At 39.5% G+C, this 11177-nt stretch overlaps 1 non-coding gene across 1 annotated transcript; it reads right to left on the reverse strand.

Annotated features, from left to right (window-relative positions):
- Nucleotides 1-10853: 10853 nt before the first annotated feature.
- Nucleotides 10854-10959, reverse strand: LOC128286984 (small nucleolar RNA R71). Its single transcript, XR_008277684.1, has one exon. It is a non-coding gene; the product is annotated as a small nucleolar RNA R71 (small nucleolar RNA).
- Between the last annotated feature and the right edge of the window lie 218 nt (nucleotides 10960-11177).

Genomic DNA, 11177 nt, shown 5'->3' on the forward strand with positions numbered 1-11177 from the left:
CTAGCATAACGAGACTTTAATAAGTTAAATTCGTTTGAATTAGCTCAAGAGCTTAGAGGACCACAGTTGGATAAGGGAAAGGAAAAAGTTATCGAATAGCCGCTGAAAACGTCCGACCACATCCGAGGTAAGTTTTGAGTAATGGAACTTAGATTATGATTTGATTAGAGCATGTTTTAAGCAAATCAAAATCATGTTTTGTATGTGGCTATTAAGCGAAATTTGTAAGTGTGATAAGTGTCTCGTGTTTGAGCTTTGATAATGAAAATGAAATATGAATGTGTCATGATTTATTGATAAATGTGCATGGTTATTGAATGATGACCGGGCTAAGTCCGAAGGCTTTGTGCTAAGTTACTAAATCCGGACTAAGATCCGAAGGCATTTGTGCGAGTTACTAATCCCGGGCTAAGCCCGAAGGCATTGGTGCGAGTTACTAAATCCGAGTTAAGTCCCGAAGGCATTTGTGCGAGTTACTATAACCGGGCTATGTCCCGAAGGCATTCGAACGAGTAGCTATATCCGGTTAAATTCCGAAGGTACGTGATTCGGGAATGAATGATCTTGCAGTAAAAATTTCAGTTATTACGCTTGTAAAATCTCAACAATGAGGTATGTTTCGTATGTGCTTTGGAATAGTTGATTCCCTTCGAATAATATTCGCTCAGTTGATAAATGAGCTACCGGCCTTTGGCTAAGTTGATCTTTGTGTATGAATATAAGGGTTGGTAATGTGAAGTAAGTATGATATTGAGAATTTGTGCATATGAAATTATCTGTTTAGCTACATGAATGCTATACTTTGGTTGTGTCTAAATTCATAACTCAACTTACTAAGCATTAAATGCTTACTCCGTTTCTTTGATCCTCTGTTTTATAGATTTTGGTTCGTCAGCTATCGGACTCGGGATTTTGAAGTTGAAGTCGCCCACACTATCAAAGCTCCTTTTGGTATACTTTTGGTTGAACTTTGAAATGGCATGTATAGGGCTACCCTTCTTGTTATTTGTCACATACCCCATTGGTTTTGTATAACTTTGGATAGCTATGCGAAAATGGCTTATATACACTTTGGGCATGGTATTATAATCATTTGTATGTTGATCATTAAGAGGTATGGAAATGTTTGGAAACGATTAGCCATTGGGATGGTTAATCATGATCATATTTTGTGCTATATATGTAAAAGGGCTAGTTGAATCATGGAAACTATGGAATAGGTAAAGCCTACCTTAAAGACAGATGCTGACAGCTGCAGTGACGTGGATGTGAAAAATCACTAAAAATAGTAGGAATGGAATTAAATAGTGAATAAATTATGTAACCAAACCTTGATGAATCTACTTTCAGATGGAAGAAACGAAATGATCCTATGAGTTGTATGTTAAGAGATATTTAAGTTTTCGTGAGACAGGGCCAGAACGGTTTCTGGAGTCCCTATTCCGACTTTATAAATTCATTATAAATTTACCAGAGATAATTAGAAGTCATTCCATATATGTACAGATTCCTTTTCAAGTCTAGTTTCTGTAGAAACAAATAGAATCAATATTGAAGCCCTGTACAGGGAGATATCCAAGTTGTAATGCGCAAAGGTCAGTGTAGTCGATCCCTGTAACATGGGAGACTTTAACTAATAAACTGTACTAATTGGCCAGACCAAAAATTCTATAAAAAAATTTGTAGATTCATATACGAGTCTAGTTTTAGGGAAAAATCACGAAACTGATTTTCGAGTTGTGGAACTCAAGATATGAATTTTAAGGTGACAGTGACACAGTTAACCAGCTGTCAGGAAATTTTTAAAATGAACTGTGCTAGTAAGTGGATTAAGCCCGTTAACCCCTCGTGTCCGACTCCGGCGACGGTCTCGGGTACGGGGTGTTACAGTTTTATTGGTATCAGAGCTACGGTTTAGTCTATTCTAGGACGGCCGTAATGCGTTGGGTTTAGCTATACATGCCATTTTATGTGACTATTTGATAGTGTGGTGATTTCTGACATTTGCAAATGTGTTTATTTATAGTAATGGATCCCGATCCCGACCGAGCGGTAGCTGATGATCTTGAGAGTGTAGCGCCTGCTCCCGCACAAGGGACAGCGCCGGCGGACTCTCAACCAAATGCTAGTAATCCGAATGATGAAGCTAGACAAGCTTTCTATAGCGTGATGAATGATTGATTCAACCAATACATTCGAACTAATACGGCTGTTCCACAACCTCCATTCCCGACAAACACAACCCCCGCACCTACAATACCTCCAGTAAATGACCAACTAAGGTCAAATAAGCCCCGAGTTGACAGAATCCAAAAACATGGGGCTACTGAATTTAAGGCTACGGACAGCGATGATGCCGAGCAAGCTGAATTTTGGTTGGACAACACTATCCGCACTCGATGAGCTATCTTGCACACCGATGAGTGCCTAAAGTGTACTATCTCCTTGCTACGTGATTACGCCTACTATTGGTGGAATACGTTGACTTCTGTTGTGCCTAGAGAGCAAGTAACTTGGGAGTTTTTCCAAACCGAGCTTCGGAAAAAGTATATCAGTCAGAGATTTATGGATCAAAAACGGAAGGAATTTCTTGAACTTAAACAAGGTTCCACATCGGTTACCGACTATGAATGAAAATTTGTGAGGCTTAGCCGGTACGCACGAGAATGCATTTCCTCAGAAGCCGTATTGTGTAAACGTTTCGAGGATGGACTAAATGATGATATAAAGCTGTATGTTGGCATCTTGGAAATTCGAGAATTTGTGGTACTTGTTGAGCGAGCTTGCAAAGCCGAGGAGCTCAGTATGGAGAAAAGAAAAGCTGATATGGGAGCAAAGGAGTTTCGTAAGAGGTCTTCGGGGAGGCCCTTTGAACAGCCATCGAAGAAATTTAGAGAGGATTTAGGGCGATCTAGAGACACATTGGGTTTTTCTAGACGAGACCGTGATCGACCCCCTGTGAGTGCACGAGTCACTTCAGTCGCCAGTGTTGGAAATGATCGTCGAGACAGAACGGAGTGTCGGTATTGCGGTAAATGGCACTCGGGGAGTTGTAGATTCCATGACCACTCTGTTACAAGTCTTGGTCACCGACCACTTTATGAAAGATTGCTCGAGATTGTGCGAGCAGAGCGTAAATCGAGTGGGAAACACGGTGCTACTCTCGCCGGGTAGACCATCTAGGAATACGGGCAATTCTAGTGGAGGTCAGAGAGGATCAAGAGATGCTACAACCGGACCGAGGCTCGTGCTCTGCTAGAGCTTACGCTATCTGCGCACGCGAGGATGCTTCCTCGCCAGATGTTATTACCGGTACTTTTACTCTCTTTGGTACTAATGTGATTGCTTTGATTGACCCTGGTTCTACTCATTCTTATATATGCGAAACCTTAGCATCCAGTAAGACTTTACCTATTGAGTCTACTGAGTTCGTAATTCGGGTGTCAAATCCCTTGGGTCATTACGTGCTTGTCAACAAAGTGTGTAAGAAATGTCCCCTAGTACTTCGAGGTTCCTGTTTTCCGGCCGATTTGATGCTTTTATCGTTTGACGAATTTGATGTTATCCTCGGTATGGATTGGTTGACCGTACATGATGCAATTGTAAATTGCAAAAGAAAAACCATCGATTTGAGGTGTGTAAATAACGAGATAATCTGAGTCGAGTCTACTGACTTGAATAGGTTGCCAGCTGTAATATCGTCGATGTTGGCTCAGAAATATGTAAGAAAGGGGTGTGAAGCATACCTTACGTATGTACTTGATGACAAAGAATTAAAAAAGAAGCCCGAATCTGTGCCAGTGGTTTGTGAGTACCCGGATGTTTTTCCTGAAGAATTACCGGGTTTACCACCTGTTTGGGAGGTAGAGTTTGGTATTGAGCTTGTACCTCGGACTACGCCGATTCCGATAGCTCCGTATCGTATGGCACCAACCGAGTTAAAAGAATTGAAAGCTCAGTTGCAAGAGTTGACGGATAGAGGTTTCGCTCGACCAAGTTTCTCACCTTGGGGTGCACCAGTATTGTTTGTGAAAAAGAATGACGGAACCATGAGGATGTGCATTGACTATCGTCAGCTGAATAAAGTGACGATAAAGAATAAATATCCGTTACCACACTTTAATGATTTGTTTGATCAACTAAAGGGAGCCTCAGTGTTTTCAAAGATAGATTTGAGATCGGGGTATTACCAGTTGCGAATTCGAGATTCGGATATACCCAAAACTGCTTTTAGAACGAGATACGGCCACTACAAGTTCTTAGTGATGCCGTTTGGGCTCACTAATGCCCTTGCGGTATTTATGGATTTGATGAATCGGATCTTCAGACAGTATTTGGACCGGTTCGTAGTTGTGTTCATTGACGACATCTTGGTCTATTCAAGAGATGAGACCGAACATCTTGAGCACCGAGATTAGTATTGCAAATTTTACGGGATAAGCAATTATATGCTAAGTTCATGAAGTGTGAGTTCGGTTAGAGAGGTTAGCTTCTTGGGTCATGTGGTATTCGACGGTATTCGAGTTGACCGAGCAAAATTTCAGCCATACTTAACTGGAAGCCTCAGAAATATTCTCGAGGTTCGAGCTTTTTGGGACTTGCGGTTACTACCGACGGTTTGTAAAAGGTTCTCAATGATAGCCACACCCATGACGAAGCTACTTCAAAAGATGTTAAGTTCGAATGGACGGAAAATGTCGAAAAGTTTTGATCAACTGAAAACTTATTTGTGGAAGCTCCAATTTTAGTGCAGCCCGAATTAGGCAAAGAGTTTGTCATCTATAGTGACGCCTCCCTACTTGGGTTAGGTTGCGTATTGATGCAAGAAGGTCGAGTTGTGGCCTATGCGTCGAGACAATTAAAGCCACATGAGAAAAATTATCCAACTCATGATCTCGAATTAGCTGCCATCGTATTCGCCTTGAAAATATGGCGACATTACTTATTTGGTGAGAAGTGCCATATATTTTCGGATCACAAAAGTCTCAAATATTTGATGACTCAAAGAGACTTGAATCTGCGACAAAGACGTTGACTCGAGTTGTTAAAAGATTATGAGCTTGTCATTGATTATCACCCGGAAAGGCTAATGTGGTTGCGGACGCCTTAAGCGGAAATAACTGTTTGCTTTCTGACGATGAATGTACACTTGTGCGTTTCTACCCGACAATGTGTTAGTAGCCAATTAAAGGCCAAACCATTATTGATTCATCAAATTCGCAAGCTCGTAAAGTCGACGATGAGTTGGTTGCAAAACGGGCTGAATGTGTTCGAATGTGGAATCGGAGTTTCAAATTGATGATGACGATTGTTTGAGGTACAGAAATCGGGTGTGTGTTCCAAGAAATTCAGAACTCATTTCGATGATTCTGAACGAAGCTCATTGTAGCCTAATGTCAATTCACCCGGGGAGTACGAAAATGTACCACGACCTAAGACATCAGTTTTGGTGGCATGGTATGAAACGAGACATTTTCGATTTTGTTTCGAAGTGTTTAATATGTCAGCAAGTGAAGGCGGAACATCAAGAGCCTACGGGTTTACTCCAACCGATCATGATACCTGAATGGAAATGGGATCGAGTAACGATGGATTTTGTATCTGGGTTGCCAGTGTCGGCAAGTAAGAAAGATGCGATTTGGGTCGTTGTTGATAGATTGACTAAGTCGGCTCACTTTATCCCCGTACGCACGGATTTTTCAATGGATAAATTAGCTAAATTATATGTTTCTCAGTTGTGAGATTACACGGGTACCTATTTCTATCGTGTCGGATAGAGACACGAGATTCACCTCACGATTTTGGAAGAAATTGCAAGAAGCTTTGGGTACCAAGTCGCATTTTAGCACCACTTTTCATCCACAAACCGATGGTCAATCCGGCGGATAATTCAGATACTTGAGGATATATTGAGATGTTGCATCCTCGAGTTTAGTGGTTCATGGGAGCGGTATTTACCTTTGATTGAATTCGCTTACAACAATAGTTTTCAGTCAAGTATTAAGATGGCACCTTACGAGGCTTTGTATGGTCGAAAATGCCGTACGCCATTGTTTTGGACCGAGCTCGGTGAAAGTAAAATTTTTGGAGTTGATTTGATTAAAGATGCTGAACGGAAAGTAAAGGTAATCCGTGAAAGTCTGAAGGCAGCCACAGATCGTCAGGAATCGTATGCGGATTTGAAACGAAAAGACATTGAATATCAGGTGGGAGATAAAGTGTTTCTTAAAGTTTCACCTTGGAAAAAGATACTCAGATTTCTCCGAACGAGTTGGTCCAGTTGCGTATAGATTGATTTTGCCCCCTGAACTTGAAAAGATTCACGACGTCTTTCATGTTTCGATGCTTCGACGTTATAGATCCGATCCGTCACACGTGATTAATCCATCAGAAGTTGAAATTCAATCTGACTTGAGTTATGAAGAAGAACCGATTCGTATCCTAGCTCGTGAAGTGAAAGAGTTGCGAAACAAAAGGGTTCCGTTAGTAAAGGTGTTAAGGCTCAAACACGGAGTCGAAGAAGCTACTTGGGAAACCGAGAATGCCATGAAAGAACAATACCCAAACTTATTTACCGGTAAGATTTTCGAGGACGAAAATTTCTTAAGTGGGGGAGAGCTGTGACAGCCCTAAAGTGACCCTATTAGGAAAGCAGTTTCGGGACCGCTAAACCGAGTCACTAAATTATTTGAATATGATATTTATTGTCTAAAATAAATGTGTGAAAATTTTAAGCTTCGATTTAGTAAATTGCATGTGAATTTAGTCAATAGGACTTATGTGTGACACTTTTGAAATGTGATAGATCAAAACATAAGGACCTATTAGTGCATGTTGAAAAGGGGGACTTGCATGTCAATTTCCCCATCTAGTAGTGGCCGCCATGACATTAGGGTGGACAAAGGATGATGGGCAAAACATGTCATAGACATGTTGTGTTGGTGCATCATGGGAGGAAACAATAAAATAAAGTTAGTAATAAAGAAATGGAAAAAAAAAAAGAAAGGAGAAAGAAAATGATGAAAACAAAAGAAAAAAAATGTGTCCATCCTTTTTTCATTCTTCTTGACCGAAAATTCAAAAGAAAGAAGGGAGGAAATGTTGAAGAGATTCGACCATGCTTGTAGCTAGGTGAAGGTAAGTTTGATGTTGTGCCATGAGATTCGTGCATGTTTTTTTTTGTTAGCTTGAGTTCTAACTAGCCCATGGTTCAAATCTTTACTATGTCATGGAAATGATATTCGGCTAAGGTGGATTTGTGTTGATGTTATTTGCATGCTAAGAGTGAAGCTTGTAATGATGCATGTGATGGTGGATTGATGACTCTTGAATCTCCTTTTTAGCATCCTTGAGTGAGACATTAAGTTCCTTGTTCAACCATGACCAAAATTGAAATGGTATGGTGTTGTAATGCATTTGGCCATGGTAGGAAGTAGAAGAGAAATATGTTATTGTTCACGTTATTGGATGAGAAATGGTAGTAAGGTGAAGTGCAAATGCTAGTGTTTGATTTACTAGTGTATATGTGTGTATTAGCCAAGTTTTGAACTTGAAACAAAATGGTGTTTAGTCAATACAAGTGACCATACTTGTAGAATGATTAAGTGTTGCAATCGGCCCCAACATAGACATGTATGTTCGGCCACATGAATGAGTACATGAGTTGATGTGTATGTTCGGCCATAGGTAGCCTATTGATGGCTTTAGCTTGACTTACAAAATTTGGCTAAGGGGGAAATATTAGCTAGTATGTTGAATTCGATTCGTGATTTCGTACATATATGACTCTAATGTCTAATGTATATATGGGCTAAGTACCTTGAGCTTCTCTTTTGATGTTCGAATGAATTGTATTAAATTGCTTGATGTGATTAAAAATGCGTATGATCATTGTGTATTTGAGCTAAAAGGTGGCCATATGACCTATCAAACTCCTTGTCATATTCGGCCATAAGCTAGCATAACGAGACTTTAATAAGTTAAATTCGTTTGAATTAGCTCAAGAGCTTAGAGGACCACAGTTGGATAAGGGAAAGGAAAAAGTTATCGAATAGCCGCCGAAAACGTCCGACCACATCCGAGGTAAGTTTTCGAGTAATGGAACTTAGATTATGATTTGATTAGATCATGTTTTAAGCAAATCAAAATCATGCTCTTTGTATGTGGCTATTAAGCCGAAATTTGTAAGTGTGATAAGTGTCTTGTGTTTGAGCTTTGATAATGAAAATGAAATATGAATGTGTCATGATTTATTGATAAATGTGCATGGTTATTGAATGATGACCGGCTAAGTCCCGAAGGCTTTGTGCTAAGTTACTAAATCCGGACTAAGATCCGAAGGCATTTGTGCGAGTTACTAATCCCGGGCTAAGCCCGAAGGCATTGGTGCGAGTTACTAAATCCGGGTTAAGTCCCGAAGGCATTTGTGCGAGTTACTATAACCGGGCTATGTCCCGAAGGCATTCGAACGAGTAGCTATATCCGGTTAAATTCCGAAGGTACGTGATTCGGGAATGAATGATCTTGCTGTAAAAATTTCAGTTATTACGCTTGTAAAATCTCAACAATGAGGTATGTTTCGTATGTGCTTTGGAATAGTTGATTCCCTTCGAATAATATTCGCTCAGTTGATAAATGAGCTACCGGCCTTTGGCTAAGTTGATCTTTGTGTATGAATATAAGGGTTGGTAATGTGAAGTAAGTATGATATTGAGAATTTGTGCATATGAAATTATCTGTTTAGCTACATGAATGCTATACTTTGGTTGTGTCTAAATTCATAACTCAACTTACTAAGCATTAAATGCTTACTCCGTTTCTTTGATCCTCTGTTTTATAGATTTTGGTTCGTCAGCTATCGGACTCGGGATTTTGAAGTTGAAGTCGCCCACACTATCAAAGCTCCTTTTGGTATACTTTTGGTTGAACTTTGAAATGGCATGTATAGGGCTACCCTTCTTGTTATTGGTCACATACCCCTTTGGTTTTGTATAAATTTGGATAGCTATGCGAAAATGGCTTATATACACTTTGGGCATGGTATTATAATCATTTGTATGTAGATCATTAAGAGGTATGGAAATGTTTGGAAACGATTAGCCATTGGGATGGTTAATCATGATCATATTTTGTGCTATATATGTAAAAGGGCTAGTTGAATCATGGAAACTATGAAATAGGTAAAGCCTACCTTAAAGACAGATGCTGACAGCTGCAGTGACGTGGATGTGAAAAATCACTAAAAATAGTAGAAATGGAATTAAATAGTGAATAAATTATGTAATCAAACCTTGATGAATCTACTTTCACAGGGAAGAAACGAAACGATCCTATGAGTTGTATGTTAAGAGATATTTTAGTTTTCGTGAGATAGGGCCAGAACGGTTTCTGGAGTCCCTGTTCCGACTTTAGAAATTCATTATAAATTTACCAGAGATAATTAAAAGTCGTGACATATATGTACAGATTCCTTTTTGAGTCTAGTTTCTGTAGAAACAAACGGCATCAGTATTGATTCCATGTACAGGGAGATATCCAAGTTGTAATGCGCAAAGGTCAGTGTAGTCGATCCCTGTAACATGGGAGACTTTAACTAATAAACTGTACTAATTTGCCCGACCAAAAATTCTAGAAAAAAATTTGTAGATGCATATATGAGTGTAGTTTCAGGAAAAAACCATGAAACTGATTTTCGAGTTGTGGAACTCAAGATATGATTTTTAAGGTGACAGTGACACAGTTAGCCAGCTGTCTGGAAATTTTTAAAATGAACTGTGCTAGTAAGTGGATTAAGCCCGTTAACCCCTCGTGTCCGACTCCGGCGACGGTCTCGGGTACGGGGTGTTACAATTGTCTTAATTCAATCATTTTTCCAAAAGTAATGCCCCAATTCTATTTTCTGTGAATTCTTAATTTAGTTAATTAGTTAGTTAAAACAAACCCCATTATTCTTAGGCTAGATAATAGAAAGACAGTCATTACTAGTACTTTTAGTTCCTTTGGGTTCGACAATTCGGTCTTGCTAAAGCTATACTACCGTTCGATAGGTACACTTTCCTTCATCGTGATAATAGTTAGTTTCAAGAGCGATTCATTATAAATATTTAAAACCTGTCACGAATATCACGTATCATGTTTTTGGCGCCGTTACTGGGGAACTAAGATATTAGGAACACTTGATTTTTATTACTTTAGCCATTTACTTTTACTACAATTTAAATTTTATTCTAATTTTTATTACTAATTCTTTCTTTTCCCTTTTTCTGATAGGTTCTTATAGTTTATGACTAGAAGAAACCCGTCAGGACCATTGCTTTTTGATAGTGAGATCGATCGCATAGTTCGTAGAAACCAAAGAGAAATAAGGCGAAGCTTACGTTACACAGTAGAGCAAGAGGAAGATACTTCAACCACCACCGAGGAGATGGTTGAGAACCAAGAAAATCCGCTACCTCCTGCGATTGTTGTTAATCAAAATCCTGCTCCGCGCACTATGTATGATTATACTAAACCTTCTTTAACAGGAACTGAATCGAGCATAGTTAGACTTGCTATAGCTGCAAATACTTTTGAACTGAAACCTAACGCAATTCAAATGATATAGCAATTTGTTCAGTTTGATGGTTTGCAAGACGAAGATCCCAACGCTCACTTGGCAAACTTTTTGGAACTATGCGACACATTTAAAATCAATGGCATTTCTGATGATGCCATACTTCTTCAGTTGTTTCCCTTTTCATTAAGGAACAAAGCTAAACAGTGGTTGAACTCGTTACCACGAGGGTCAATTACTACTTGGGAACAAATGGCTGAAAAGTTTTTACTTAAATATTTTCCGTCGGCTAAAACGGCTAAATTACATAATGATATCTCTTCTTTTGTGCAGATGGATTTAGAAACACTCTACGATGCACGGGAGAGATACAAAGACCTTTTGCGAAGATGCCCTCACCATGGGTTACCACTCTGGCTACAGGTTCAAACCTTTCATAATGGCCTGAATCATTCGACTCGACAAATGGTTGATGCAGCTGCTGGCGGAACTATCAATAATAAAACACCTGAAGATGCTTATGAGTTTATAGAGGAGACGTCACTGAATAACTATCAGTGGCAAGTCATGAGGACAAAGCCAACGAAAACAGCCGGTGTTTATAACGTCGATTCGGTCACCATAC

Source organism: Gossypium arboreum, chromosome 13 (genome assembly GCF_025698485.1).
Source record: "Gossypium arboreum isolate Shixiya-1 chromosome 13, ASM2569848v2, whole genome shotgun sequence".
In the NCBI taxonomy this organism is placed as follows: domain Eukaryota; kingdom Viridiplantae; phylum Streptophyta; class Magnoliopsida; order Malvales; family Malvaceae; genus Gossypium; species Gossypium arboreum.